The 18,084-nt window shown below is 37.3% G+C and overlaps 1 pseudogene across 1 annotated transcript; it reads right to left on the bottom strand.

Annotated features, from left to right (window-relative positions):
* Nucleotides 1-16,587: 16,587 nt before the first annotated feature.
* LOC147518318 (ribonuclease TUDOR 1-like) lies at nucleotides 16,588-17,688 on the bottom strand (annotated as a pseudogene). The gene is made up of 4 exons (XR_015213113.1): nucleotides 17,670-17,688; nucleotides 17,208-17,562; nucleotides 16,887-17,117; nucleotides 16,588-16,809 (listed from the first exon to the last, which is right to left on the bottom strand). The product of XR_015213113.1 is annotated as a ribonuclease TUDOR 1-like (transcript).
* Nucleotides 17,689-18,084: the final 396 nt, after the last annotated feature.

Raw genomic sequence — 18,084 nt, forward strand, 5'->3', positions numbered from 1 at the left:
TATGAGCATATAACCATTGCACTATGGTGCTCTAAGACACCTTGCATTCAAATACTTACATGACAATGCAAGATGTCTTCTCGAGTTTCAAATTTGACACTTCTCTTGATCGAGAGTATCAAAATAATTGGATTGTTGAGTTGATTCGGCTGCCATGGTTTTGTTGGGTACTTTTTTCGAATGACGAAGAAGAAGCCATGGTAAATGAAAATGTTGTGGAGAGGGTTTGGAGATAATAGTTTTGGAGATAAACCAGTGGGGAAAGAAGAATGTAAATCGAGATTATGACCAAAATAACACAACAAACTTCATTTTGGTTTCAAAAACAAGCAACATACATTTTTTTTATTTGAGAAAAACAACAAACTTTCAAAAAGTTTCAATTTCATCTTGATTTTTTACCGTTTGACACTTTGACCAAAGTATTTCTCACGACCTATACTTCTCTAATCAAAACACCCATCAAACTGAAGTTTCTCTGTTCGCCAAAACCCTAAAATGGAGAGAGTGAGAAATGTGGACATTCATGGTTTTCATATTGAAATAGAAGTTAAGAAGAAGAAGGAAGGAATTGAAGTTGTAGGTTGAATTGTGTTCCGGCATGTAAGCATGTTCAGGTTGAATGACAAAGAGCTAATTGAAGAAAAGTCAAAGTCCGAAACGAAAGACGACGATGACAACAACAACAACAACAACAACAACACATATATTATTATATCCTCTCATATGAATGTCCATTACTATCGAATTTAGATTAAACGGTTGATCAGAAATCGAAAATCTTATTTGTATACAGAGAATACTCTTTGTCATTATCAAAATTTGAATCAAAACTTTTTCCTGAATCTTCAAGTTATATATGTTTATTTTTCTGATTATAGTCCTTCTATGGTAATTGATGATGAATCATCACAAGGCTGGTCATCGAGCTACTTGAGTCGAGTTTTGCTATATTCGAGCTCGACTTGCACATGCAGAAGCTCGAATCGAACTCGACTTCGAGGTTAATATTGAAGCTCCATCTTGACTTGTCTAGTTCTACTAATAGCTTGAGTTCGACTCGGCTAGACTTGTCTTATACTTCGAGTTCGAGCTCAGGTTCGAGCTCGAGTTAAGTTATGCTCATTTGAACTCGAACTCAAAACAAAAAAAGTATATAAAACATTAAAACTAGTATAAGCTGTAAATTATAGTTGGGTATAAAGTATAAAACGGCGCATAAATTATAAATTATATATTATGTATGGGCTTATAAAACAAAACAAGTAGCTTGCGAGATACTCGAGCTCAACTTGAGGAGCTCACAAGCTACTCGAACTCGTACTACTCACTATCTAGAATAAAGATAAAGCTGGACTCATATTTTTGTGCGGACGAGTTTGAGTCGAGCCGAGCTCGAGTTACTCACGAACAACTCGACTCGATGACCAGCCCTAATCACAATCAGACAGGAAACAAACTCAACTCCTCTAATTTACTTCCCTTCTGAATACATCTTATTCAATTCCAGTAATTTGAGTTGAACAAATTCCAGATGAATTTTACAGGAGTAAATTTTACTAGTATACCGCAATGCGGTGCGATTGACGTTAATTGGGGAGACTCGTTAGGTTATATAGAAGCGAAGCTTTTACTGGTCGTTAATGGAGATGGAAGAATTCATTGTTGGCGGATTGACAAAAGTGATTAAATACTTTTTTGGAAAGTTAATTGGGGGGGGGGGGGTTATGGGGAATTGTTGATGGAGGAATTATTTGAGTTGGTTAAAGCTTGGAATGAGGAGAATTTCGACATGGATTTCGTTTTGGAGGGATTATATTAATTTGGGTGGAGCGAGAGGAAGAAGAGGAAAAATTGGAGTGAAGAAAGTGTGACAGGCACTATTTTTTGGCAGCGGACACCCAAATTTTTTTCACGCCCCTTTAATCCCAAAAAGATCTCCTAACGTCGGTCAAATTTAATTATTTCGTGATTTTAATTGATTTTTGAAGTATTTCCAGTATAAAGTGAACTCATTCATTTTACAGTATTCTAGTCACTGGTGATGCACAAATATTAGAACAAGACTCTTATTGAAGCCAAGAACATTTGAGTCAACTACGAGTCTGACGGCAAGATCCAGACTTTGCTTTATTTGCAGAGGCTAAACACATCCTTTCAACGTTGAATACTTGAGGATCTTATGATCATATATATAGTAATATAGGAAAACTGAAACATTTGCTTGCAAACAAAATCACGTACCAAGGCTCATGAAACCTACAACACAAACAAAAGGCACAAGGGCAATACAAAAACATAGGCAGTGCCATTTCGTTAGAAATTTGATTACAGAATTGACGTAACTAGCATCACTAAATAACAATGAAACATTTATACATCGAGAGTACGTATCTACAATGAAACCGATTAGCTGATGTTATCTCTCACATACAGATTAATATCCAGGTCCCAGAATAGCTGCTAAATGCAGATGGTGGTGGTTGCTTTCTTATTACTATGACAACAACAACAAAACAACGAGGCCGGAAATTACCACAAGGATCACTATCATTTAACCAACCCCTACTCCATATTGTTCGAATTAAACAAAAGATGCACTACAATGAGATCGATGAGCGGAGTTGGTTCCAAATATGGGCACATTTTCAGTGCCTTATTTTGGTAGGTGAGCTGAAGGTGTCTGGTGGCTCGCATGTTTCAACAAAGATTTTCAAGCATTTGAAATATAAAGCTCAACCCCATCTACAACACCGAGAAATTTGGTTTGATCAATTTGCAATTTTGTATCATTAAAGGGGTTAACAAACATTACCCACCTACATGAGCTAATTAGGATTCCCCCCACTATATGGGAAATTAGGGTCTCCCCCCAAATACACACAAAAAAACATGGTCAACCCAATTTGATTTTTTTTGGGGGAATACTAGTTAACCCATCATTAAATTGTTAAGAAGGAGATTTAGTTAGAAGTGTTGGGATGTTTGGCTTTTAATTACAAAGCCAATGAACATTTATTGATTATACATGATGATGTTTTTATTTATACATAAATCTTATTATTATGCATATGGATGAATTAATATCATATAATGAAACCATAAGTTCCATAGGTAATAGAATTAGCTAGAACAATCAAGCATATGAAGAGTCATATGTAGAAGATTTGATTGTATCTATTTACATAGAATGCTCACAGTTAGAGGTAAACTCGGATGCTTTACTTATACGATTGTAATATATATATATATATAACTATTATATGATAGGATAATGATATCTCAATCATTTGAGTATGACTTTAAGTTTGCATATTGGTATAATAACATGTGACTGATACTGAGGGGATCGGATCGAAATGAGAACATACTGAAAACTCACTGTTACACTCTACCAATTATTCACTAGACTTAAGGAATTGTGAAAATTCATCGTGTCTCAAATTTATTAAATTGAGATGTTAAAAAGTAATGTCTATTTATAGACTAGACTCGACGTTTTGGGTAATGAATGTACAATGTCTTGAATCATGAATCTCTATCCTTTATAGTAGAATTAATTCGTCGTTTTTTTGTTTTTTCGATTTTGCCCTCGCCAAACACTATTATTACAACCCATGCCATCCGAAATTTCGATAATTTCATCGGAAATTCCGGACAAAGTTTCACACTATTATTGCAACCCATGCCACAACCTATGCCATCCGAACTTTCGACCATTCCATCTGAAATTTTGACAATTTCATCAGAAATTCCAGACAAATTTTCAGAAATTATTATTATTATTATTATTATTATTATTATTATTATTATTATTATATTTAAGTAGAAATTTTATTGATACTGATAACGAATTTTACAAAAAAAATTAGGACAAGCATGCAACAAGCTGCGCTGCAAGTATTTTTTTTTCCTGACAAATTTAACATATTTAGTCTAAATTAGTGGGTTAGTGGCATAGTAAGCAATTTGTAATACAACAAAAATTCGATACGAAAAATATTCGAATAAAATTCGAGCTTCGATAAGAATTAGTTTTTTCAATTCGGATTAAAAAAAATGGAAACGGCAAAAGTTCGGGTTCGTAAGTAATTCAAGTATAATACGAAGCTAAAAATAAAAAAAAGACGATAAACTTTGACAATATACTCAGCAAACTTATGGTGACAATACGAAAAATTTGCGAATTAATGATTTCTTGCCGAATTAATGAATTATTTTGTATCATTGAAAAATACGACCTTTTTAAATGTTTTCCGAATTAAACGAATAATTCACCAAATTGCGAATTATGGTTAGTGGGACCTCCTTACATCTAGAGCAACAAATCGGGTTGAGAATTTAAATTTTTAATGATCGATTCAAATTTGAATTTTGGAATCGGAGTTTTTTAATAACCCGATTGATTTTGGTTTCGGATAGGTAACATAAAATAAGTATGAAAAACAACAGGCGCATCGCATGCTAGAATAGGTTTCACGCTTATCGAGCGTGCCCAGAATGCTAGTTCCAATAAAGGATCCACCACTTTATGGAGTTATGTATTACGAAATTGTGACATAATTATTTGAGCAAAAACCTGGCCGGTATAAAAAGTAGTTTCTTAGTACTCAATTAATGTTGAAAATCACATTAGGTCAATTAGACATAGGTGTGACAGTGAAGAATAAATTTCCAATGGTCTAATTGTGAATATAAGTGAAATGGGAGCCTTAGATTTAAATAATAGTAGGGAATGACTTTCTTGATAATTTCATGGGCTTTATTGTTAATATAGATTTGTTAATGGACATTTTCCATATTAAAGAGATATATATTAAAAATATTTTAGTATATCAATTCAAGTACAAGTATTTATATGACAAAGACTTGACTTCTTTGAGATAAGACTTGGAATCCTATGTGGATCCCACTACATACACATATGCATTCTCAAAGTTTCTCTAGAGAATGACATTTCAGTGAAAGGGATCATTAGTATTTACGGGAAGAGTACAACTAAAAGTAGGAGAAAAACAAAAATATTTTGTGGTGTGTTGTGTAGATAATACTTCTACTTATTTCATGGATTCAGTTTTGGAAAGCTTTTCTTTATTGTCTATATTTAATTTCAGCTTTGAAGGTATTTTTCTTTTAATTCATTTTTGATAAAAAATAGATTAGCATGCATGTTTAAAATCGAGGAATAATTATTTCCTAACAAGAAGTAACAAGACAATCAAAATGGTTTACTTCTAATTACGGTATTCGCAAATATATACCTAGTAACATGACAATCAAAATGGTTTACTTATGATTATGGTATTCATAAATATATACCTGAACAGACCGAATACTAAGCTGAAAAATTGGTCATTCCTCAAGCTATATGATAGCCGCTCTCATGTACAGTGAGAAGTACAGTTGCTTTGAAGTTGTCATAGCAGTTCCATTTGACAGTATCAGGTTTCCATATGACTGCAACATAAGTGGCAGGTTTAAGATTGAGTAATCAACCACCTGATTGTTTCACGAAGGAATCTATCCCTCACCCACGAAAATCCACTTACCATCTGGTATATACTAATATTTGCTTTTAAAATATTCAGCTCTTGTTATACCATGAAAAGATACTTGGGAAGGTATAAAAACTTGCATACAATTCAATTCTTCTTGTCCTGACTTCTGACTAAGTTACATAAACATAAGTTCAGCTCAAAAAGTGGATTAACTCTTATCAATACACCTACCTTATTCCTCTGTTCATTATATGTTGCTAGAAGAATAGTTTCAAGAGAAAATCCATTGGAAGGTCTGGTACCAGCTTGGAACTTGATGATTACATTAGCACTCACTGATTCATAGTTTTGTGGAAAGCAACCTGCAAAGTGCTCACATAGAGTATTGTAGAGAAAAAGGGTGTTTTTTCTCTCTGGTGTGAAGGGCGCGACCCGCGCTCATGCCTTTGGCAACCTCCACTACTTTTGGCACGACCAAGGCGCGACCCGCACTCGACTTTGCCTAGTTGAGGGCGCGACCCGTGCTCCACCGTATTTCAGCACGAATTTGACTTATTTCGGAAGCTTTCTGAAATAGTATAAATATAGGTTTTTTCTGTAGAAACCTAACTTAACCAAAACCAAGAAAGAGAGAGATTATAAGAGAGCAATTATGTATGAGTTGAGTGTTCATTCTTTGTGAGTGAATTGGGAGATTTGTAATCTGTTACTCCGGACATCGAGTAAAACTTGGAACTCGCAGTGTGGATGTAGGCAAATTGCCGAACCGCGATATATCTCATCTTGTTGGTTTGTTCTTCCTTTTACATTAATTGTTTTACTTTAGATACTTGTTTATTTGATATTGAGAAGTGTTGGGATTACTTTGGAGGGTGTTGAAGTCTTGTCTAATGAGAATGATTGATCTATTTATTATGGGTAATGTTGTTTCCGCATTGTACCATTCATAACAAATGGTATCGGAGCGTTGGTTTACGACCTAGGATTTTGAGTTTTGGTAGAGAACCATAGTGCTCGAAATTTGTGTAGACAAGGTGTTTGATTAAATTCCGAAGTGATATTATTTTTCCGGTTATTATGTATAACTTGAAAGATGGCTCCCAAGATGTCAAATGCTAAGTTTGAAGTAGAGAAGTTTAATAAGAAGAATAATTTTTGGATTTGGAGGATCCAAGTTAGGGGCATCCTTATCCAACAAGGTTTGCATAAGACTTTAAAGTGGATTAACTCAAAAGCTGCGAGTATGAGTAATGATGATTGGAAAGAGTTCGATCTTCAGGCTTGTTCATCAATCCAGTTGTGTCTTGCTAATGAGGTCATGCATAGTGTGATGGGAGAAAATACCGCTGCCGGTATTTGGCTCAAACTAGAGTCTATGTATATGACCAAGAGCATGACAAACAAGATGTACCTTAAGAAATGTCTTTATCGGTACATGATGGTCGATGGTTCAATGATGCAAGAGCACGTTAGTGAGTTCCGTCGACGTCTAGCGGATTATTTGAATGTTGGCATGAAGATGAACGATGAGGATCAAGCGACATGTTTAATATTCTCCTTACCAGAAAGCTATGAGCATTTAATGACTACATTTATGAACAGAGAAGACATTGATCTTGATGAAGTTCAGAGTGTACTTCTTTCTTATGAGTTGATGAAGAAGACACGTGTAGAGAATAGCAATGATGCAGGTCAAGGGTTAGTGGCAAGAGGAAGGTCGCATGAAAAGGCTTCTACAAGCAATGAGAAGTCTAGGTCTAAGTCAAATAAGCCTTTGACACATGTGAAGTGCTACAATTGCGATGAAAAAGGACATTACGCAAGTAATTGTCCTCACCCGAAGAAAGAGAACAAGAGAGATGATAAGAAGAAAGGTATGCCAAAAATTGAGGCAAGTTATGCTTCAAGCTCTGAAGGGGACGAGTTAAGTCTCTGTGTGTCCACACAAGACTATATGACTGAAAGGTGGATTCTTGATTCCGGATGTTCCTACCATATGTGCCCGAATAGAAAGTGGTTTACTTCTTATTAGAGCATTAATGGTGATTCTGCTTTGATGGGTAATGACGTTGCTTGTAAGACGGTAGGAATTGGAACTATACGGGTCAAGATGCATGATGGTATAGTGAGGACTTTAACTGATGTGAGGCATGTTCCTGAGCTAAAGAAAAACCTTATTTCTCTTGGTACCTTGGATTCCAAAGGCCACAAGTTTGTGGGCGAAGGTGGAGTCCTAAATATTGTCGGTGGCTCTTTAACAGTTATGAAGGGTCAAAGACATGGAACCTTGTATACATTGATGGGTAGTATGGTGATAGGTGATATAACAGTGGGTGCATGTAGTGATGATTCTGAGTGCACTAAGATGTGGCATATACGACTAGGGCATATAAGTGAAAAGGGTTTGTCTGAGTTATGCAAACGAGGGTTCTTGAAAGACTTGAAGAAGCCAAGTATGGGGTTCTGTGAGCATTGCGTCTATGGGAAGCAGTGTAGAGTCAAGTTCAAGTCAAGCAAGCACACGACAACAGGCATCCTTGACTATGTGCATACGGATGTTTGGGGACCCTCCAGAGTGGCTTCAAAGGGAGGTAACCGCTATTATGTCTCATATATTGATGATCATACTCGATATGTGTGGGTGTATATGATGAAAACGAAAGATGAAGTGTTTAAGACATTTAAGAAATGGAAGGCAAGGGTTGAGAATCGCACAGATAAGAAGGTAAAGACACTACGGTCTGACAATGGTACTGAGTATACCTATGAGCCTTTCTAAGAGTTTTGTGCGCAACAGGAAATTGCGAGACACTGGACAGTCAGGGGCACACCTCAGCAAAATGGAATGGCAAAGAGGATGAATATAACTTAACTTGAAATAGCGAGATGTTTGTTGTCTAATGCCAGTCTAAGCAAAGAATATTGGGTAGATGCAGTGTCCATGGCGTGTTAACTGTATAATAGGTCACTAGTTCCAGCTATAGATTGCAGGACACCTTATGAGGTATGGTCAGGTAACCCAGCTGATTATAGTATTTTGCGAGTGTTTGGATCGACTGCTTACTACTATGTGAGGGAGAGCAAGCTAGATTCTATAGCTAAGAAAGTCATATTCTTAGGCTTCGCAAATGGGGTAAAGGGATACAAATTGTGGTTTCTAGAAGACCACAAGTTCCTAGTTAGCAGAGATGTTACCTTTGATGAGACTTCCGTATTATCTTTTCGAAGTTCGGAAGGAGTCGGGCGAGAATGGTGAGTCATAGAAGTTCAAGCCAGCGAGCTTGAGTTATGCGATGTGAGATGACTGGTTGGTTCATGATGAGGTACCAAATCATGAAACCACACAGCAACAGGAAGAAGAGTAAGAGCATCCACAACTTGTATTGGTTGACCCTAGGCCAAAGAGACAAGTTAAAGAAGTGCACAAGTATGGGCACGAGAAGCCGGTGAAACACTATGGTCAGGTAGATTTAGTGGCATATGCACTGAATATCGAAGATGATGATCCCGATAGCTTCAAGGAAGCTGTTAGAGATGTTCATTATAGAGATTGGTTGTTTGTTATGCAAGAAGAGATGGAGTCTCTTGATAAAAATCACACATGGGACCTAGTTTTATTGCCAAAGGGCAAAAAGACTATCGGCAGTAAATGGGTGTTTAGAAAGAAAGAGATCCTTCATGAGTCCGACAGTACTGGGTACAAGGCAAGAGTAGTAGCAAAGGGTTTCTCACAGAAGAAAGGAGTCGACTACAATGAGGTATTTTCCCTGGTGGTCAAACATACTTCCATTCGTGGAGTTAGAGCAACTTGATGTTAAAACTGCTTTCTTGTATGGGGACTTGGAGGAAGAGATCTATATGAGACAACCTGAAGGGTTTGTTGTTGTTGAGAAAGAAGATCATGTATGTAAATTGAATCGGTCACTGTATGGGTTAAAGCAATCGCCCAGGCAATGGTACAAGCGCTTTGACACATTCATGATGCAACATGAGTACGCCCGAAGTAAGTATGACTGTTGTGTTCACTTTCGTAGACTTCATGGTAATTACTTTATCTATCTCCAGCTTTATGTGGATGACATGCTTATTGCTTCCAAAAGCATGGTGGAGATAGATAAGTTGAAATCTCAACTTAGTTCTGAGTTTGAGATGAAAGACTTAGGTGGAGTCAAGAAGATATTGGGCATGGAGATTGATAGAGATAGGAAGAAATGACAGATAGTTGTATCTCAGAAGAAATACCTTCAAAAAGTAATTTCTCGTTTTGGTATGGAGAATGCAAAGTCAGTTTCTACTCCTTTGGTTGGGCATTTTAGGTTTTCAGCGAAGTTCTCTCCTAGTTCGGTAGAGGAACAAAAGCATATGGCTAATGTTCCTTATGCAAGTGTCGTGGGCAGTTTGATGTATGCTAATGGTGTACACACGCCCAAACATTTCCCAGGCAGTTAGTGTTGTAAGCAGGTATATGGCAAATCCTGGGAAGCAGCATTAGGAGGCAGTGAAATGGGTACTAAGATACTTGAAGGGTACCTTGGATGTGGGATTAGTTTATGGTGGAGGCACTTGTTATGTCAGTGGGTATGTGGATTCAGATTATGCAAGTGATCTAGATAGATGACGATCGACTACTGGTTATGTGTTTATGATGTATGGTGCACCGGTTAGTTGGAGGTCTATGCTACAGGCTACAGTTGCTCTATCTACTACTGAGGCAGAGTATATGGCAGTGGTAAAGGCAGTGAAAGAGGCATTATGGTTTCAAGGTCTTCTAGATGATATGGGTATTGAGCAGAACAATAGTGCTTTGTATTGTGATAGTCAGAGTGCTATTTATTTGGCGAAGAACAAGGTTCATCATGCTCGGACCAAGCATATTGATATCTGTTATCACTTTATAAGGGATGTCATTTAGGATGGTGATGTAGCCCTTGAGAAAGTGGACACCCATGACAATCCTACTGATATGTTGATAAAGGTTGTCACCGGAGTTAAGTTCTAACACTGCTTGGACTTGCTCCGAATCCTACATGCTTGAAAGAGCCCTTTGTGGGCATGGCCCTTCGAGACAGTTGACTGTGAGTCTTCCTTGTTGGATGTGTTCCTACTGGATGTGTTCTTGCTGGATGTGTTCGGCTCAGTTTTATGTGTTAAAACCTCATCGAGGTGGAGACACTACTAAAAAAATGACTTGTGATTACGGCTTTTAGCCATCATGAAACAGGTTTAATGACATTTTTTCGTTTAAACAACAACAATCATTATAGAGCCCGTCATAAAAGTTAACAAAAAACGTCATAAAGTTGATGACGGTTTTGGAGAAGCTGACATCAAAGCTCGAACTGAATATGAAAAAAATTCATTTATAAACGTCACATGTTTTACTTAACTGTCATAGTTTATTAGAAAAAGTGTCAAGAACTAAACCTTCATTTATTACTGTTTTTATTTAAGTGTCACCCTGAGAAACAAAAGCGTCAAGAAATTAACACTAAGAACTGTCAAGAATTGGTATGCCACATGACAGTTCTTTGGAAGCCGTCATAACTCTCTCTGTTTTTTCCTATGAATCTGAAAATTCATATAAATTTGAAATTCCTGTAAACCCAATGCATTCATACACCTTGACAACTCAAGTCCATTACGGAAACAAGAATCATACTTTTATTACCAATATAAATCATTCCAAGAACTTGTTCATATTACATGATTTATTCACGAAAAAAAAATTAAATAACTCAAACACTTGATTCAAAATCAAGTCATAATCCAACAATATAATGCAATTTACATAACTCATCCAACAAATTGCTAATCAACCGACCCATCTCAAGCAAACTTAATCGAGCTACCATTGTCACACCCTGAATTTCGACAGAATTCAGAAAAACAATATTTGTTCTCGACTCTTCGATTTTCGAGGTGTGATGCACTCTCAACTCCTAAAAACCCATAATCAGTTTAAATACGCGGATAATTAAAAACCAATAAAAAATTTAAAATAAACAAAAGTCCTCTTCGTTACAAACATTCACAAATAAGATTAGGTTACAAATCTCTTTCCAATAACTCTTTATTTAAAATTTCAAATGAAAATACAAATAACATTGTCTCAACTGAAAATCTATTTCACCTCAAAGGAAAACAAAATCTATCTTGAAATGCGACGCTAACGCAAACCACAAGTAGCAACCAACCTTTTTCAACATTAAATCTGTCAAGACTTATCAACTATGTTCATTTAATGAACACATCCAATAAGCAAACATGCAAATCGGGTCAGCATTATAAACAATGCTGGTGTGAGTAGCCCTAAAATACAACATATACTTATACTTATATTTACACAATAAATAAGGCAGTTAGTTCCTCCACCGAGGTGCCTTAACCTCCAACGAATAATACAACATCCTTAAGTACCATAATTAAGGCAAGTAGTTCCTCGACTGAGGCGCCTTAGCTTCCAATAATAAAAATAATCATATCGATATGTACATACAACATGCAAGGTAGTTAGTTCCTCCACTGAGGTGCCTTAACTTCCCATTAACCACACAACAAACCATACGCATAATAAAAAGACATTTAGTTCCTCCACTGAGATGCCTTAGGTTCTAACTAAACTAATAACCAGCCAAGCATATTCTATACTTACCGCATTTCCTGCTCAATTACAGAGTGGGTCGTTTCTGCACAAGTAATTAGTTTGACCCACCCTTCTGCAAAACTCTATACCATCATAAATTTTAAAGATAAATCATTAACCAACATATTACCTTAATTATATTATTTAAGGCTTTCTTTGCGTGTCCCTAAAATCACGTCGTATCTATGTCTTACCTAGTTTCCCTGGCTACCACAATCGCTTCTCAACACCGAACATGTACATCCACATGCCTCCCCTCACATAATGAACCACTCCGTGCGTAGCTACCCTGAGCGGGATGCCGCACACCAGGTAACCCTCACACGAAAGTCATTATGTAAGTACTGCCACTATTCGGCATAAAATATCGCGCGTCTCGTTCTAGTTTTTGCGAACAGAATAATCAAGCCACTATTCTGCTACGCCAGAAGGGCCATTCAGATTCACGGAAACGCCAGAAGGGCCAATCAAATTACTTATGCCCGAAGGGCCATTCAGATTCACTGAAACGCCAGAAGGGCCAATCATATCACATAAGCCCATCACTAGGGCCAAATCACATGAGTTGTGGTAGCTAGGTTCTAGGATTTTCGTTACGTAATTTATTTAAGTGTCATACCTTTATATCTCAGAATAATCATTTCACTATATCCCGTACATGTCAAATACATTATTGCACTAAGCCAAATATATTTAGAATTATCTCAATACATCTCATAACAACTTTCATTCTTTCATGTGCCAATATATTATTGTACTAAACCACAATCTCGTGGGAAAATATCCACACATACTATACTACCTCATAGTAGCATCTCACATATATAATAATAGAGCGTTTATATCCATTTCTCAAAGATATTGCATTTAATAGATATCCTAACATATGATATCATTTAACATAACAACAATTTCCACACACCACTTAATGTTACAATTTCTCCAAATGTACCGCCTAACATTTTTATAGCGTTTTAGGAATATTATGTCTCCTAAGATTTCTATCTCGACACGTGTTAAAATACACAATATCAACGCCAAATCTTTCTTATTAGATAATGACAAACCAATTTATACAGGCTTTCGCAATATTCTATCATTAGATTAATTCATACAATGTACAATATAAAACGTAGCACAATTAAACAATCAAAAGTCCACATCAAAGCCCAAAACCAAAACCAGAAAGTCCAAACATTTAAAGACCCAATTGGACCCATTTTTAAGTCATATGGACTGGTCCAAACAAAAATAGAACTGGCCCAAACAAAATAAATGAAACTGGCCCAAAAACTTAAACTGAACTGGCCCAAAACTAAACTGAACTGGCCCAAAACTAAATAATAGAATCTGGCCCAACCACTAACTCATGTTTAGGCCCAAAACAATAGGAATGAATCCGGCCCAACAACTAATATTAGATTTCGGCCCAGCAACTAAACCACCTAAGGCCCAAGCCCCAACCCCAACCCCAACCCCAACCCCAACAGGTCGTCTTCTCCAGCTTCTTCTCCACCACCAGCCCAAATTTTTCCGGCCACCAACTCTCCTCCTCCCCCCTTTTCAACCCAGCGGTTGGACTCCCAATGAAAACCCCTAAGACTTTAATACATGAAAAACTTGATTTCCTCTCCCCCTCACCAGCGCACCAGCGCGAATTCCTGCCAAATCGCGCCGCCATTAACGCCTCATTCCAGCTCTAAACAACACTCAACCTTCCACCACCACCAATCCCCTATCAACCAATCCCATATCACAATACAACAATGTAACATCACAACCAAACAGAGATTCCGTTCCTTTCACTGGGCGACGCCATTGACGCCCTTCAGAGCTTGAACAGCTCCCTAACAATGTACCAAGCCTAAATCCATCTTAACCACGGCAATAAGAGTTCAACCCCCATTAATTCGGGCTGGCAACGCCAGGAAAAACCTGTTTCACAGCTTCGACAGCCCCCACCAAACTTCAATCCCGATAGCACCCAAATCCAACCTTAACAACCAATATTATATCCAACTAACACACCATATATTAAACACAATACAAAGACGATCTCTCTGTCTTGCGCTGCCATTAACGCTTCTTCGAGCTTCGCCAGCACAATAACTTTTTTTTCAATAATAAAGAACTACGAACCATATATAAAAGAAATCAGTTTAACAATAACGACATAGGACGAGGAAGAACGAACAGTAAAAATGAGTGAAAACATTGAACATTAAGAATGTTTCCGTATACACGTGAAGTAGAAAAACTAACTACTCACTTGTATTAAAACTCGACGAATCCTTCATCGTCCAAATTGTCGCGCTCCAACGCTCTAGCAATCAAGCTTTTATCTCCACCTCCATTTTTATTTTATTTTAAATCTCAAAACCCTATTTTTTTTTCCTTTGGTTTGAAACCTAAGCCCAACACAGACTCGGGCCCAGAAATTAGGCCCACATATCCCAAATCTAATCAAGCGAATTTTAAATAAATAATTAAATTAATTAATAAATAAATAAATATGTATTTTAAATACGGACGTTACAACCATGATATCTCACTTATAACCTAAAAAACAATATGAAGAAGAATGTGTTAGTTTGTTTAATAAGTAAACTAAAAATATAATCATATAACTACTAAATGAAAGAGATACAATCAACGCTACTATGACATATCAGAATCATGTTGGTTAAGCCCCAAACGTACACCACTATAGGATATCTTATCTGCATACACAAATAACCCTTTACCTAATATGCAAAGTAAAGAACGTAAGAAATTACCAAGCAAAAAAAACAATGTAAGAAATTAGACCTATGGAGAGATGCATTGATGGTGTTGAATCTGTGTTCTACATAATTCGAAATGTCTGGTGGAAAAACTTCATGCTAATATGAATGAACTGATTAGTATTGGTAACTAGAACAAACCATGCACAGACAATCGATAAAATTTTTGACAATTTGGGGTTAAAGTTACAACATCCATCCTAAGAGCATTAGCTATTGTAACTAGGGCTGTCAATGGATCGGTTTGGGTCGGGTTTTGGAAAATCCGAACCCGAACTGATAAGAAAATTGGGAACCCGAAACCAAACTGAACCGATAATATTATGTTTAATCCGAAACCGAACCGAACCGATAAGATATATTGCAAATTGAACCCAAACCGACCCAAACCGAAAACTATAAAATCAATTAAATTTTAAATTAATTTTAACCACACAATTGATAAACATATACAAAATTAATCATAAATATTACTAAAATGCTATCTTATCGGTTCGGGTTCATATCAGTTCGGTGGAGGGCAAACCCAAACCAAACCAATATTTTATCGGTTCGGGTCGGTAGAAGGCAAACTAAATTATCAAAACCCAAACCGTTTTTTATTGGTTTGGTTCGGATCGGTTATCGGGTTATCGAAACCCATTGACAGCCCTAACTGTAACTACTCTGCCCAAGACAGTAGCCACCAAGGTATCCATTTTAACTCTTAAACCTAGAGACCTCTCAAAACAACAAAAAGATCCATGAAGAAACCCAAGTTTTGCGGAAAGTGGAATCACAACTAAAAATTACCTAGACGGCATCCGTATGCATACTGCAAATGAGAAACTAAAACTTGCTCCTAACCAACTTTAGAACCCACAATCATCCCAAAAACATTACCTCCACTAATTATTCTTTTCGACACTTCAACCCCCAATAGATAAATAGGGAAAAGAAGAGATATCCTAACCCTCAAGCACCTCTGACGCTCATCTCATGCCTCACAGAGACAGACTTCCTTGAGGCTCATATACATTTTTCAAAATACTGTTCATAGTTGCTTGTGTCACTAGAACCATAAACTTGATCCTAGGCAAGTTAACTCTAGGCCTAGAGATCGCCTCAAAGCAACTAGCGCTTGAAGAAATAAAAGTTTTGCAAGAACCCCACTTAAGAAGACTAAGATCATCCAAATACTGCAAATTTCAGACTAAAGCTCGCACCTCCCAACCTAAAACCCTCCCTATTCATCCTCCTTAGCTATGCTAACTACTATGTCCAAGACTAATCGGGGATATAAATAATAACTAATCAGGCTACACTAAGCATATAGGTTTTTTTTAGTAGTGAAAAGACAAGATAAATGGAAAGCATGTGTCATAATATGTATTTTTTTTAGTCGCGAAAAGAAAACCAATAATGGTATAGTTCACAAAAAAAAATCACAATGACAATCTCGTACTATCCATTTCCCAATTTATCTACAGCAACGGCTAGGGCATCTAACGCCAGAGAGGGAGAAAGCATAACCTATTTTAGGATGCAATTCCCTTATCAAAAACTTGGTGATAGTCTGCCTAACCCTGCCTAGCCATTTGGATGAATACAAAACAGCCCTTGCACAAAATAAACTAGTAAAGAAAAGGAGCAGACTACTGCAAGGAGGATTCAAGGCCATATTCTAATGTAAACAGTTTAAGTACCTTTTAAGTACCTTTAATTTTTTTCGTTTTGCAGATTGCTCTGCCAGAGCAAGAAGGTGAGCATCAGCTATTCTGTTGGCACCAAAGGCGGTTTGAAGCTTTGCTAATCCAGCTTCAAGAAGAGTTACAGCCACGTTAGTCTTTGGATCCCACATGGATCCCAAGTAGGTTCTAGTTCTATCAACAGTTTCTACTTCAACCTGTTCAAGAAAGGGGAAAAAGTTACACAACAAGGAGAGCAAATTTGAAATCTACATAAGTAGAAGGTAAGTCGTACCTCAACATCCCTCTGCAGTATCTTGCTTCTCATAAAAGCAATTGCTTCATCTGAATAAGGTTCGCCACGGCCAGGGAATCTAACGCCAGAGAAGGAGAAAGTAACGGTACAAGTTTCCTTGGGAATCAACAATTTAAACCGATGGCCACTGAGGACATATTCCACAATAGCAGGAAGTCTCCTACCCCGTTGCAAGAAGGGTAAGAAATCTTTGGTTTTCTTTGATGATGCCTAAGAATTATAGATTGTACCAAAACATGGTGAGCATAGTGAGCCTGATCTTATTGTAAATAGAAAGACTCCACCAAAAGACATACATACCGTTAACAAATCTGTTATGTGCATTATTGGAGGATCCTTTGCCGAATGGATCCCTTTCTTCCCAGCAGTCGAGCGAGATTCGGCAGCTAGGAGGGCATCATAATAGTTTGAGCGTTCCTCAAAATCGGTGCCCGATGGCGGTCCCAAAGCCACGAGAAACCACCGGCTCAAAGAATGTTTCCACTTGGTGTTTGGCTGATTGATGCAGATGGAGTAGGAGTTGATTCATCAGCCTCAACTTTGGATGGAGAGACCAAGAAGACGGATCCAAAGTCCATAACTCTAGAATCAGCTAATCCAGGTACAGGTACAGGTCCATCACCCATGCTGACTTTTCTAGAATATGAAACATTTACTTGAAATATGCAAATCAATATGAAAGAAAGTTAAAAAAAAGAAACATGTACACCGAAACTAAAACAGTTAATAGTGGAATTTTAGATGGAGAAAATAGTAGCATACCTGGCGGCCTATAAGGCATGTCCGCAGGAACTCCCTTGCTTCACGAGCATAAGGAGCAAGCTTTTCATCTCTACGAGGATTACCCATCTTGGGAGACCTTATCTCAAAAGATTCACTCGCCGTTCTGCTAATGGACTACAATATGGGAGAGCATCGTCAGCAACAATGATGCAGTCTCCACTTACAACTTCCACCACTTGGAAACCAAAAGATATAAACAGGGACAAGAAGTATAAGTAGTAATATAGGATGCACATACGTCTTGTTAAAGGCAATACTTGAAAAATTCACTTGCCTTTCCAGTGAAGTTTTGGTCGTGAATTGCTTTAGAATTTGTGGTGGGTGGAACATAGTTTGTCCAATATTTTAGCCGGTCCTTCTTGGGTTGAAGTTCAGCAGTCTTTAGCTTCCGTCT

The sequence above is a fragment of the Coptis chinensis genome, chromosome 2, assembly GCF_015680905.1.
Source record: "Coptis chinensis isolate HL-2020 chromosome 2, ASM1568090v1, whole genome shotgun sequence".
In the NCBI taxonomy this organism is placed as follows: Eukaryota; Viridiplantae; Streptophyta; class Magnoliopsida; order Ranunculales; family Ranunculaceae; genus Coptis; species Coptis chinensis.